The sequence below is a fragment of the Bubalus bubalis genome, chromosome 9 (genome assembly GCF_019923935.1).
Source record: "Bubalus bubalis isolate 160015118507 breed Murrah chromosome 9, NDDB_SH_1, whole genome shotgun sequence".
Classification (NCBI taxonomy): Eukaryota; Metazoa; Chordata; class Mammalia; order Artiodactyla; family Bovidae; genus Bubalus; species Bubalus bubalis.
Window position 1 is genome coordinate 4,485,211 of NC_059165.1, and position 14,502 is coordinate 4,499,712.

A 14,502-nucleotide genomic window follows, 5' to 3' on the forward strand; every position below is an offset into this window, starting at 1 on the left:
GTCCCTTGGACTGCAAGGAGATACAACCAGTCCATTCTAAAGGAGATCAGTCCTGGGTGTTCTTTGGAAGGAATGATGCTAAAGCTGAAGCTCCAATATTTGGCCACCTGATGTGAAGAGCTGACTCATTGGAAAAGACCCTGATGCTGGGAGGGATTGGGCCAGGAGGAGAAGGGGACGACAGAGGATGAGATGGCTGGATGGCATCACCAACTCAATGGACGTGAGTTTGAGTGAACTCTGGAAGTTGGTAATGGACAGGGAGGCCTGGCATGCTGCAATTCATGAGGTCACAAAGAGTAGGACATGACTGAGCGACTGAACTGAACCGAAGAGGAACTTAAGGAAAATTCTGAAAGAGATGGGAATACCAGACCACCTGACCTTCCTCTTGAGAAACCTGTATGCAGGTCAAGAAGCAACAGTTAGAACTGGACATGGAACAACAGACTGGTTCCAAATAGGAAAAGGAGTACGTCAAGGCTGCATATTGTCACCCTGCTTAGTTAGCTTATATGCAGAGTACATCATGAGAAACGCTGGGCTGGAAGAAACACAAGCTGGAATCAAGACGGCCAGGAGAAATATCAATAACCTCAGATATGCAGATGATAACACCCTTATGGCAGAAAGTGAAGGAGAACTAAAGAGCCTGTTGATGAAAGTGAAAGAGGAGAGTGAAAAAGTTGGCTTAAAGCTCAACATTCAGAAAACTAAGATCATGGCATCTGGTCCCATCACTTCATGGCAAATAGTTGGGGAAACAGTGGAAACAGGGGCTGACTTTTTTTTCTGGGCTCCAAAATCACTGCGGATGGTGATTGCAGCCATGGAATTAAAAGATGCTTACTCCTTGGACGGAAAGTTATGACCAACCTAGACAGCATATTCAAAAGCAGAGACATTACTTTGCCAGCAAATGTCCATCTAGTCAGGGCTATGGTTTTTCCAGTGGTCATGTATGGATTGAGAGTTGGACTGTGAAGAAGGCTGAGTGCTGAAGAATTGATACTTTTGAACTGTGCTGTTGGAGAAGACTCTTGAGAGTCCCTTGGACTACAAGGAGATCCAGCCAGTGCATCCTACAGTTGATCAGTCCTGGGTGTTCATTGGAAGGACTGATGCTGAAGCTGAATCTCCAATACTTTGGCCACCTCATAAGAAGAGTTGACTCATTGGAAAAGACTTTGATGCTGGGAGGGATTGGGGGCAGGAGGAGAAGGGGACGACATTGGATGAGATGGTTCGATGGCATCACGGACTCAGTGGACGTGAGTTTGAGTGAATTCCAGGAGTTGGTGATGGACAGGGAGGCCTGGCGTGCCGTGGTTCATGGGGTTGCAAAGAGTCGGAGACGACTGAGCAACTGAACTGAACTGCACTAAGAGGAACAATAATAAGGATGTGATTAGAATATAACAAATCAAAAAAAAAGACACAAAATTCAATAAACATTATGATTAGACCCTTAGGGAGAAACATTCACTGATAGATTAAAAAAATAAAGGAAATACATCAAAATATTTAGAGTGGTTTTTTTTTTTGCCTAGAGGATCTTCAGGTGGTTACTTTCTTTTTTTAATTTTTTTTTAAATTTTATTTTATTTTTAAACTTTACATAATTGTATTAGTTTTGCAAAATATCAAAATGAATCTGCCACAGGTATACATGTGTTCCCCACCCTGAACCCTCCTCCGTCCTCCCTCCCCATACCATCCCTCTTGGTCGAAACGTATCCTTTTATATATTTGAAATGCTCTTTAGTCAGAATGTACGATTTTCTGGTTAAAAACTAATTTCATGAAATGAACAGTTATGCACTGTAAAGATTCATCCTGATGCTGCTTTTTTTTTTTTTTTTTCGACTTTAGAGAAATAAATAAATTTTTACCTCTGGATTCTGAGGCTTTTTCTTAAATTTTGTATGATAAGAAATCAAACCTTACTTGAAGAATTACACACCTGAAAGGAGCAGTCTCTGCGTTGCTAATTCTGCCTCCTAAAGGATTCTCAGAGTTTCCCAATCTCCAAAGCACTCCCTTTCATCCTGTTTGAAAGATAAATTCTGTGTTATATCTGTGTTGCGGTAATTGCCAACTTTAGCAACAGGCAGTGACTCCCCACACCCCGGCATGAACCTGTGTAAGTGTGCTCATTTGAAAGTTTCCAAGAGTCTAAATCTTGCTCAGTGCTTTGAGTTTCCACAGAAGTCTATCACCTGGGATTGCAGACCGTGCACTTTTAAGTACTGTGTCCCGGCAAAGGGAAGAGAGAAAGAAAACTGAAGCGCTGAATAAGAAGTTGAAAATTCATACTCAAAATCCCCACTAAGTGATTCCCATATCTTTTAAAATTTTCAAATGACCAGAACACACTAAAGCCTCTAAATTTGCTCTATCTTATGACCACTGAGCAGAATTAAAACTCTGGAACATGAATACCAGTGTGACTGACAGCCAAGTCTCCCTTGAGGGCAACGCAGAGTAGAATTAGATGTGCATTCCAAAGACAGGATTCCTCTTCACCCATCTCCAATATCAGGGTCTTCGCATTTTTTAACAGACTGTGTCAGACTTGGATCATGAGAAAGAATAGAGATTGTCAATAACTTAACTGTACATGTGCATGTGTGTTATACACACGTATGTAGGACACAAATACCCGTATTTCTACACATATATATTATATGCAAGGCATGTTACACACTCCTTTAGAAAATTTAAAAATTATGTTTATCTGTTAAATAGTGAGATAAGATGGGTTATTATTGACCCAACATGAGCTTCCTCAATTTTTATCTAATTAAACTAATTAGGAAACCCAGTACTTGCTCATCTAGAAACTACAAAGCTGGTCTTTAATCTTCAAAGCAGTTTGCTATGTTAATTCATTTATTCTTATATTCAGGTGTGCATTTGTTATTTTTATATTAACCTCCTGAATATTTTCTACATGTCCCATTGCCAAGAATAAGAGACTATCTAATGCATTACAAGGTAATATTACTCACATGAGTGTTCTAACTTTTGACACTGATTCTTCAAGGTAACAGCAGAAGTCTCATAAAATAGATTCGGTTTGCCATCATTTGGAATAACTGAGCAGCTTATAAATACATTTCCCTGGGGACCTCAGCAGGTTATGAATTTTTTAAGAGACATCGAGCACTACCAGCAAGTCACAGGCAGTCTCCGGCATCACAGCTCTTCCAGCTGGCCTGAGCCTTGCTGCCTCTATTTGTACATCTTCACACGAGGAACACTCTAGGAACTAAAAACTGTTCCCTCCTTCATTATGCATGTGGCGTGCGATGCAATTTACCACCTAACAGATGTCATAGCTAAGTACCCAGGATCATGTCATGATTCATTCATCTTAAGATAATCTGCTTCAGAAATGCATGGCTTTTTATAAATTGAGAGAATTTGGCTTTTGAGTAATTCTTTAAAATGCTGTCTATAATTTTTATTTTTTTCTTAAAACAATTACAGCCTTTAGATATTTGTTTTCAGGTTAGCTGCCATTTTTTTTTGTTTGACTCTGAATATCTCTGTCATAAAAACAATAATAAAAAGCATCATTTTTTTTTAACCAGAATGGTTATTGAGGTAACCCTGGATATTATCCTAAAATTGAGGTTTTAATGTCTAGGCAAATCTGGAGAAACATTATTTCTCTGCCCCCATAAAGCAGACAAAAAAATTCCTGCCGGGTGGTATTTTACATAATATTGTCATTAAACATGGTCTATCTTTAGCGGAAGAAGCAGACGGTAATAAGTCAAATAGGGATGAAGAATTATCTGAATCTGAGGTGATACACTTGCAAATGAGTAACCGAAATTATTATTAAAGGTAGAAATATGACATCCAGATTAGTGGAGTAAAAGGTTGAAAGAAATGTTTAACTATTGGGAGTAATTATCAAAGGCTTTTTTGTAAAAGAATAGGTTACACACTCTCCTATTTTTAGCAGCTTATTTTTCTATGCTAGAATAAAGAACTCATAGATTCTTCGCTGCAGCTGTTTCGGTCTTGATTAATCTAAGTACTTTAGCCATAAAAGGAAAAGTAGCTTAATTAAAAAATGTTAGAGCAGAATAGAATACATTTACAATAATTTCCCTTCTCTTTTTGGCTAAATGCAAGAAAGAAGATCATCCTTTCTTTTAGAGGGAGCGAATCAATATCTGTGCCTTTACAATTACCCTCGAGGCGCAATGTTACACAGACGGGTGCACAAACAAAGGAATCACGGCTTAAAACCATATCCCCCAGCGTTAAAATAAGAACTATTTAAGTCTTGCTACATTTATTTCTGTTCTCCTCCTCCAATCAAATGCTATCATTACAACTTTCAATGTTAATCCCATAAAAACTTTTCTCCCAAATTAATTCTGTTTTTAATTTCCCTTTGAAGGGATCCCAACTGATTTCCTAATTACCTTAAGGTGACTATGTCTCATTAGGTCGATGTTGTTTAGCTTGTTTATAAAATAAATTTAGCCTCTTAATATTTACACGGCTCTTGAAAAGTTTGGCTTTACCTCATACTTTCCAGTTGGGAATTCTCTGCTTTCCTCCCTTGTGAATGCAGAAGTCGATTTCCTATGTTGGGCATTTGTAGGAGCCCTATAAGAGGGGTTTTCTTATGACTGCTGTCAACTGCTTTCCATAAGTATCTGTAATGATAGGCTATAGTGGGAGAGAATACACAGTTTAAACTAGAACAGATGAATATTTAAAGTGTTGATTGTATGCTGGTAAAAGTTTCCTTTTTGGTAAGTTTAAGAATACATCTAAAGATTTCTCAGTTGTCACGGCGGGAAAAGGGAGAGGATTAGGCACAGAGTTCTGTAGTATTAATCATCAAGATCTATGGTTCTAATATCAGTGTCTTACCTTCCTCAGCAATTATCTCGATTTTCTTACCACAGAACCAGCCTGTTGCTTTGCATCACGGCTGAGGCAGATGACAACCCCGACATTAGTTATTTTTCAGTGGGAACTTCCCACAAAAACTCAATTCGTTATGTTCAATTCTACCTCGTGGTTTATTTAATTTTAAAGGATTTTTTACTATTCCATGTGAAGATAATAAAACATTTTTAATAATGCTCAATAATACTGCACACAGAATAAAACTAAGCACCACCCACTGCTTAGCTCCCCAGAGTCTGTATTAAAGGCTAAACAAAACATACCACACAAAATTAAGGGAAGGAATGGGACCAAGCTGGATTGAGCAACAGGACAGTATTTTATTTCATTGGCCTAAATATATCATGGGAATATAAAGCTATCTGTACTCCTAATATAAAATTGAAAATAATACATTGCTTTGCAGATCCTTCAGGAATTGATAGAAGAGGCAATTTGGTTAAAACATTTTCTAATTCTTTTCCTTTTGGCTAAACTCACAACTATAAACTGCATGTTAAAAGAGCAATTCCATTATAGCTTTTAGAAACATATGAAGAGAACCTCATTTTTTTTTTCCCATTGTGGGACTAGTTTATAGATTCTGCTTCTTCTACACAGAAAATATGCTTGCAATACAGTTGGCTCCTTCAAAAGAAGGAGCTTCTTGGTACGGCCAAAAGTCTCTAAGAAGACTCAACAGTCAAGTTGTTTTGAGTTGCCCTTGAATTGATTGAAAAAGTAAGAGACTTGATTTCAGGAATCTAAAGAGTATGAGAAGCTATCTTTTAAGAGACATATCTTCAAAATTGGCAACAAAGAATAGTCGTACTTGAGGTACTTGCTGATGGAGAATCTATAACCTCTGCCAACTAATATCTAGCAAAAGACTTAGCCAGGGAGAAACGATACATATGACATTTATCCAGTCCACTCTTTCTGATAGGTCAGGCAGTTTTCTAGTCCTAAATGCACATTCCTTCAGAGGACAGGTAAGTAAGTGAGTGAGACAGGGCAGGGGAGGCATGAGTATTTGCAATCAACATTTGAGTTTATAATTACAAAACAGAAAAGGGGCATGTCATTGTCTCAGATGAAATGCACGTGCCAGATACATATACAACTATGTGGCTCTTCTGATTGATTCCAATCTGTGGCAAGTCCTAGGGTTTCCACTTACCATCTGTTTGACCAAGCAAGTTTCTTACACTCTTTGTACTTCGGTTTCCTTATCTGGAAAATGGGAAGTATAACAGCACCTACCTCATGGAATTACTATGGGGAGTAGATGATTTGATACATTTATAGTGCTTCAGATAGTACCTGGTACACACCAAGGGCTTTATCCACATTCATTTTGTGTACGTGTTTTGTTCTGTGCCTCTATCTCAATTTTCCGTGTTTACACACACACAGCACACACGTACAGACATACTCATGAATAAATGAATGATTAAGACTGGATTTGGAGGATAAGAGAGAAGCTGCAAAGACTGGACGGTTCGTATTTGTCCTCCAGGAGCCACTCTCTACCTCCTTCCCCCTGTTCTGTCTCCTCTGGGCGCCAGGAGGCTGACTTCTGCCAGTGACACAATGGACTCCCATGCCCTCAGGCTTTCAGGCAGATTTGCCTAAGGGGAGTCACACACTGGAGACTGGGAAGACTAAGGGAAATGATGTCAGGGTGTTTTCTCCTCTGCTTCCTCCCTGTGGGAATATTGCTGGTTGGGTGGGTTCCTCTGCTAAAGGAGCCGTAACTACTGTCATGGTCCATGATGCTCTCATTCACCTCTTTAGGTCTAGAAGGTGACAGCGCCTTGTCTTGCTAGCCCTGGGATGTTTCATCATATCTCATGGTGCCTGTTCACCTTTGTCAATCACCTTCCTTGACCAGCCTGTTGATTATACCCTCTCTTTCTTGCCTGAATCCTGACTGATATACACTCTTATTTAAAATGTCTTGATGTGTTCTCTCTTCTTTTCTTAAATCCTGCTAAAATGATAGAAGATTAAAAAAAAAAAAAAGGTAACGAATCCACAGAAAGCCTGGACATCCAGTAGGAGAGGTAGCAACAGAAAACACAGTGAGTAGACTGACATGAAAATCAACTCAACTGAGGACCACAGAGGGAGAGAAGACAGTGAAGTCGCTCAGTCACGTCTGAGTCTGGGCGACGCCAGGGACAGTAGCCCACCAGGCTCCTCCGTCTGTGGGATTCTCCAGGCAAGAGTACTGGAGTGGGTTGTCCTTTCCTTCTCCAGGGACCCTTCCTGACTCAGGGATCGAACCCAGGTCTCCCGCATTGCAGGCAGATGCTTTTGCTGTCTGAGGACCATGCTTGCCCACAAAAGAGACCTTCAAAACAACTGATCTTCCTTCTGCTTCCAACCTGAACAAAAGCCTGGAAAAATCTATACTAGAGAAAGCACAAACTAGTTGAAGTAATGGCTAGTGGGATGACCTGAAGTTACTAAGAGAGCAACACATTTGAAGCAGTAATATCCTTGGGAGGGGTTCCCCCAAAATAAGCTATGAGGAAAGCTGGATAGAGCATTTCACAAGTCCAAGAAACAGGATCAGTTTGCAAGGTTACAAGTGAGATGGACAGACGTCTGCCTGGAATGGCTCTGATGACCTTATTGGTTCTGATGATGTTGCATCTACAGGCTAAACTGTAGGAGAGACAGCCTTTGAAAATGCCAAGTCAACATCTAATTTGCAGCACTCTTGTTCTGCGTTATCAGGAAACCTAAATTCACATAGTTATTACACAGTGAAAAAAAGAATAAATGTTGAAAATATATTATTCAGACAAATATAAAGTGATCTGGAAATTTAGTTTATGTGAGCCTATAAAACTGGGTGTTTTTCTGTTCAGGCATTTATGTGAACATTCACGCATGTATGAAAACAAAATATTGGAAAAATTGCTTTCTAGATTCACTGGAACTTTATAACACCCTCAGAGTCAAGAATGATTTTCTTAATATAAATGCACAGTGCTTGACGAGAGGGTAATAAAGAAGGGTGTGTGTGCGTGTGCACACACGTACTCCTCTAGAAGTCTACACTGCTGAAAAGCATCAAAATGGTGTCCACATGGCTGGTTCCTTCCTTCCATTATTATCAACTGACTTTGTATTGTACTTTTCTCTGGAAAGAATGTACACAATACAAATGCTCAGTTTTATAGTTGCTTACATTCTAACCAGATGAAGTGAAGAAAAGCAACATTTTCCCTTTTGTTTTCTTACACAGTAAATGGAAGGGATATTTAACTGTAGTAAAAATGAATCTCTTTCCAATAGTAAGAGCAACTTATAACTACCAATAACCAAAAACACGCCCCAGAACATTTTGTCATTTTAAAATAACTTAGATACTGTTTATTTTGTGGTTGGACTATCAATTCATTATAAATAGCTAAAAACTCCTGAACATCTAAACACATTTCAAACATGGTTTGAAGTGGCAGAATTTTATTATTATAAAATCCTTTTAAAACTAACTTAACATCATGGTTTCCTAACTTCTTCCCCAACTAAAGCAAAACAAAAACAAACAATGGACATAAAAGGAAGAGAAAGAAGAACCAAAAGTGGCTAAGAGAACTAGACAAATATAATGCTTTAGTGTCTGAGCTATGTGATCCATATTAACCACACAAATGCATTTCAGACAACATTCATGAGAAGTTTCTTAAAAAAGTATACAATTTGGTGGGTATTCATTGAACAACAGAAGTTTAGTTCTCATCTGAACTCCTATAAGTGATTCTAAGAGCATCAACAATAAATATTCCCAAGGCTTTTTTTAAGACACGAAAATGAGCATATTCCTTGATGGGTATAATTTCACTAAATCCTAAAGGGGTTCTGGTATCAGGTTTCCTGAATCTGAAATATCTAACTCATTAAGGACTTTTAAATATGGTTTCCTTTACACAGGCTCAGAGTAAAGATCGTAATTGTACGTGTGTGTGTTCAGTTGCTCAGTCCTGTCCAACTCTTGGTGATTCCATGGATTGTAGCCTGCCAGGCTCCTCTGTCCATGGAATTTTCCAGGCAAGAACTCTGGAGCAGATGGCCATTTCCTACTCCAGGGGATCTTCCAGGGATCAAACCCACGTCTTGTATTTTCTGAATTGGCAGGTGGATTCTTTACCACTTGCCATCTGGGAAGCCCAAAGTTTATATTTATTGGGGCTTCTCTGGTAGCTTAGTCAGTAAAGAATCTGCCTACAGTGCAGGAGACCCAGGTTCAGTCCCTGGGTTGGGAAGATCCTCTGGAGAAGGAAATGTCAAACCACTCTGATAGCCTTGCCTGGAAAATCCCATGGACAGAGGAGACTGGTGGGCTACAGTCCATGGGGTTGCAAAGGGTTGGACACAACTTAGCGACTAAACCACCAAATATCCATTGAGGCTGTTAAGACCAATACAGAGAATTAGAATTTCAACATTGTAGATAATGAGGATAATTAACTTTCTGGGTTAAATGGATGAAATAATTTCAAAATAGAGTGAAATATTTTATTTAAGTTAATCACTGTTAAGAAACATTATTTATGAAAAGAAAATCATTTTTACAGTTAAAGTATACATAGCAATACAGCTCAGTGGCATTAGATACATTCACATTATTATGCAATCATCATTACAATTCATCTCCAGAACTTTTTCTTCTTCCCAAACTGAAACTCCATATCCATTAAACAATTTTCCATTGCTCAATTTCCCCAGCCAATGCCCCACCCTGCTTTTTTTAAAAGTTGCTCAATCACGTCAAACTCTTTGAGACCCCATGGTCTATACAGTCCATAGAATTCTCCAGGCTAGAATACTGGAGTGGGTAGCCTTTCCCTTCTCCAGGGGATCTTCCCAACCCAGGGATCAAACCCAGGTCTCCTCCATTGCAGGCGGATTCTTTACCAGCTGAGCCACAAGGGAAGCCTGGTAACCACAATTCTACTTTCTGTTTCTAAGAATCTGACTACTCTAGGTACCTCATATAAGTGGAATCATATAATGTTTGCTCTTCTGTGTCTAGCTTAATTTAAAATAATCTCTTCAAGTTTCATTCACATTGTAGCACATGTCAGAATTTCATCACTTTTTAAGGCTGAATAATATTCCATTGTATACACATATGACATCTTTTAAATATATTCATATATTGATAGACAAAGAGCTGTTTCCACCTCTGGGTTACTGTGGATAATACTGCCTTGACACGGGCACAGACATCTGTTTGGGTCCCTGCTTTCATTAATTTTGTGTATATACCTAAAAGTGGAACTGCGGGATCATATGGTAACTCTGTTGAATTTTCCAAAGAACTGCCATCTTGTTTTCCACAGAGGCTGTATCATTTTACATATCCACCAACAATGCACAAGGATTTAAATTTCTCAACATTGTCCCAAAGTTGGTTATTTCAGTCTTTTGATAATAGCCAACTTAATGGGTGTTAAGTGATCTCTCATTGTGGTTTTGACTTGTATTTCTCTAACGATTGGATATGTTGAGCCTCCAAAAACAAAATAATTTCAAAGTTTGTGCTTTTTAGTTCCCATCAACACTAGAATCAGAAAGTTGAAATTGCTTTCTATAATCATTTAGGTCAATCTAACATTATATTTTTTAAAAGGAAAACTTAAAAGTCACTGCATATTAAATTAAAATTTAATGAAATTCAAGTTATAAATAAGAGTATCACAGCTATTCATTTGATCGAAACGATGGAAAAATATTTTCTACACCCTGTAAATTGCTAATTTACTTTCTCATTTCAAGATTATGTGAGTAGCAGGTTATCATGAGGTAAAAACGTATTCTAAAAGATGAAGAAAATGTTTATACATGTTTATACCTAAAGAAACAAAAAAATTATCAAACAAGCAAACTGGGGTATTTACTAAAGCAATAGTTGGGCTAAGAATAAAGAAATGTCAAAGAAATTGAGGGTAAATATTGAAAAGGAACTAAAAAGCCTCTTGATGAAGGTGAAAGAGGAGAGTGAAAAAGTTGGCTTAAAGCTCAACATTCAGAAAACAAAGATCATGGCATCTGGTCCCATCACTTCATGGGAAATAGATGGGGAAACAGTGGAAACAGTGTCAGACTTTATTTTGGGGGGCTCCAAAATCACTTCAGATGGTAATTGCAGCCATGAAATTAGAAGATGCTTACTCCTTGGAAGGAAAGCTATGACCAACCTAGATAGCATATTGAAAAGCAGAAACATTACTTTGCCAACAATGGTCTGTCTAGCCAAGGCTATGCTTTTTCCAGTGGTCATGTATGGATGTGAGAGTTGGACTTACTTTCAATAAGAAAGCTGAGCACCAAAAAGTTGATGCTTTTGAACTGTGGTGTTGGAGAAGACTCTTGAGAGTCCCTTGGACTTCAAGGAGATCCAACCAGTCCATCCTAAAGGAGATCAGTCCTGGGTGTTTATTGGAAGGACTGATGTTGAAGCTGAAACTCCAATACTTTGGCTACTTGATGCGAAGAGTTGATTCACTGGAAAAGACCCTGATGCTGGGAGGGACTGGGGGCAGGAGGAGAAGGGGACGACAGAGGATGAGATGGCTGGATGGCATCACCGACTCGATGGATGTGAGTTTGGGTAAACTCTGGGAGTTGGTGATGGACAGGGAGGCCTGGCGTGCTGCGATTCATGGGGTCACAAAGAGTCAGACACGACTGAGTGACTGAACTGAACTGAACTGTTCTAAATTTAAATTTTTAAAAAAATCTTTAATGGATGAAAGTAAAGAGGCTATGAGATGTGTTGATGCTTTCATTTCAGAGATCTTTATTAATGTTGTGTATAAATAATGGGGACCATGGCTGGAAGGAGCATAAAGAAGGATGGTTAAGGCCAAGAAATATGGTCTATTTGGAAAACAGATGGCTTGTAAAAATCCAGTTTATGAACGAAGGTTTGCAGGAATTTTGCTGGTTGGATGTAAGGAGGGTTCCCCCCCACTCTCAGTATTTCCATTTGATCATAGAAAGCTTTGTGGTGATATTTTTGAAGCTAGTGACTCTGATGCTGCCAGCCAAAGAGTTTCAATGGTTTCCTCTGAAAAGTAGTTTCATACTTCCTTTTCCAAGACAGTAAATTACCCAAACAAAAGTAACATGTGTAGTTTGCTGGAGGCCATATAAAGAGAGAGAGAAATGTGTTTGCGCAGCAACAAAGGACTGTGGCTTTATTGGCAGCCCCATCAAAGCTAGCCCATTTGCTTGCCAAGGCAGTGTGAATCCACTGCAAGATGTGTGGAGTCTGTTACAGAAATAATTTTCCTGGAGCACCCACTTGCGGACTGTAACTCTTTTCAAGTCTCCTGATTGAGAAGGAAGATTTTCTGTGAGAGTGCATAGCTGCTTTCATCTTTTAGCTTTCAGAAATTACACATGAAACAATTTTGATTTTCATCGGTCAACAATTTTTTTTTTCTTTTTATTTATCAAATCACTGAAAAGATTTATTCTGGAAGCCCTTTCCGAACTATCTTATCAACAATCACTTCTGATAGTAATGAGTTGGAATCACTTAAGATGTGATTCCAAGAATTATCCTGAACTGTTTTAATCTACTGACTGGAAGTGTTCTTTTTTGAAGGATTAATAGGGAACATTCCAAACTAGAGAAATTCTACTTCTGTCTTGTGATAATATATATTAAATCTATGAATATGGCACACTACAAATCCACAAAATCTTATTTACTTTTAATCCAAAGACTTTGTTCTATTTCTTAAGCTCTAATTTAAAGACAATGAGGGATCTAAGTTAAGCCCTTTTGCTTGTGAAGATAAACCTTTATAACTGCAAATCACTGAACATCTTGTTAACTGGTTGAGCCTGCAGCCAGCTGGAATGACACAAAGTGCAAAAAAAGGAAAAAAGCTATCGAAACCTGATTCACATTATAAAGGTCTTGAAGTCTTATATAGAGGTTTAGGTACTATAAATAATTCTGTACTGTAATTTGCTCAATGTAATTCAGTATCTTCTAACTTAAAAAAAAAACATCATTCACTTCATCTTCAGTAGAGGAATGATCGTGGTTAAAAGGAATTCATAAAATTAATGCCTTAGACTTAGCAATTAACAACAGGCTTGAATTTGTATGTTATTTATTTAATATATTTGACATAAGAATATTTTAAGAAATGCTACAATAATTTTTTATGATTTTGATGTGTTTATATTTACTATCAGATAATAATGGACCATATTTGCTAGCATATGCTGGCTTGTACTGCTACATCTGATTTATAAAATCTGAATAGAATACAAAATATATATTTGCCAGTATGTTTGACACTACTGAATTCTATCATTGGGAGATGACATCTTAAAACAATTCTGGAAAGCATCCTTAAAAACACACAGAATTAGAACTCTTGTACCAGAAAGGACATCAGGTAGCTAGTCTTTTTCCCTTATCTAGGCTCCTGGCCTCCTGGAGTAGGAGGGGAAAATAAGCCACTGGAAGTAAAAACAAAGCATGTTAGTTCTATTAATACTCATTTCATTTTTTAAAAAAAGCACATTCACATTACTTTAAAAATATACATTATATGGGAGAGAACAAGATGGTGGAGAAGTTGATGGACATGCAATACATCGCTCTCTGTGGATACATCAGGAATACACCTTCAGACATAGAAGTCCTTGCAGAACAGCTGAGAGCAGACAGGACAACCAGACCAGTGGAAAAGAATATATAGAACCACGCAAAACTCGGTAAGACAAAGTAACTAAGGGGAAAAACAGGAGTGTCAGTAGGACTGGACTTGCCCTTGGAGGGTGGGGGCACTGAAGCAGGGGTCCCATCCCCACATTGGAGCAATTGTCTGGGTCAGAGGAGAAACATTTAAGGCTGCGAGTGAAGCACCTGATCTGTGGCAGCCCAAATGGAATGAGAATTAGACAGTCCTTGCCGCAGCCATACATACCCCGGACAGGGACACAGGTTTCTAGAAAGTGCAGCAGCTGGGAGCTGGAGTAGAGGGATTGTGAAGCAATCCCAGGGAGAGGGCTGCTATTGACTGTGGAGAGATGGACCAAGAGGTCGTGAAAGAGGAGATTGTGGTGGAAAACGCCTTTGGAGGAAAGTGGGGCAGCCATGGAAGCAAGGCAATACTGCTCACCATAGCTTCTCTCCACACACCAGCATTGGCAGCTGAACAATAGAGAGGCTGGCCCATCCAGAGCCTGAAGCTGGGAACTACAGAGTAGGACCCCACCCAGGCTGGCCCCTCTATGTGCCTGATGCACTGAACAACAGAGAAGGACCTCAGGCAAGAGAGCCCTCTAAATGCCTGAACAGGCGGAGCTACGGAGAAAGACTAACCAAAAAGGCCTTGTGATTGCCAGCTACCAGAGGCTTGAAAAAAGACTCTGATAGGGCCATAACTCCTGCAGCTGAAGCAGTCCACGTCCCTGCACACTTGGCGCCATCAGGGCTCCGTGATACAAGCAGCTGCACCGCCTTCATGCTCAACCCTCACTGGGGCACAGCTGCCACAGTCAAAAAAAGCCTTGCATCTATGCACGCAGAGT

At 39.0% G+C, this 14,502-nt stretch overlaps 1 long non-coding RNA gene across 3 annotated transcripts in view; it reads right to left on the reverse strand.

Moving 5' to 3' along the window:
* The window catches only part of LOC102408134, a 105,054-nt gene that overhangs the window by 44,157 nt on the left and 46,395 nt on the right, over window positions 1-14,502 (reverse strand). For all 3 annotated transcript variants that reach the window (XR_003111233.3, XR_006553127.2, XR_006553128.2), the window contains exon 2: window positions 1,964-2,048. This is a non-coding gene — a long non-coding RNA (uncharacterized LOC102408134). The remainder of the gene's footprint in view (window positions 1-1,963; window positions 2,049-14,502) is intronic.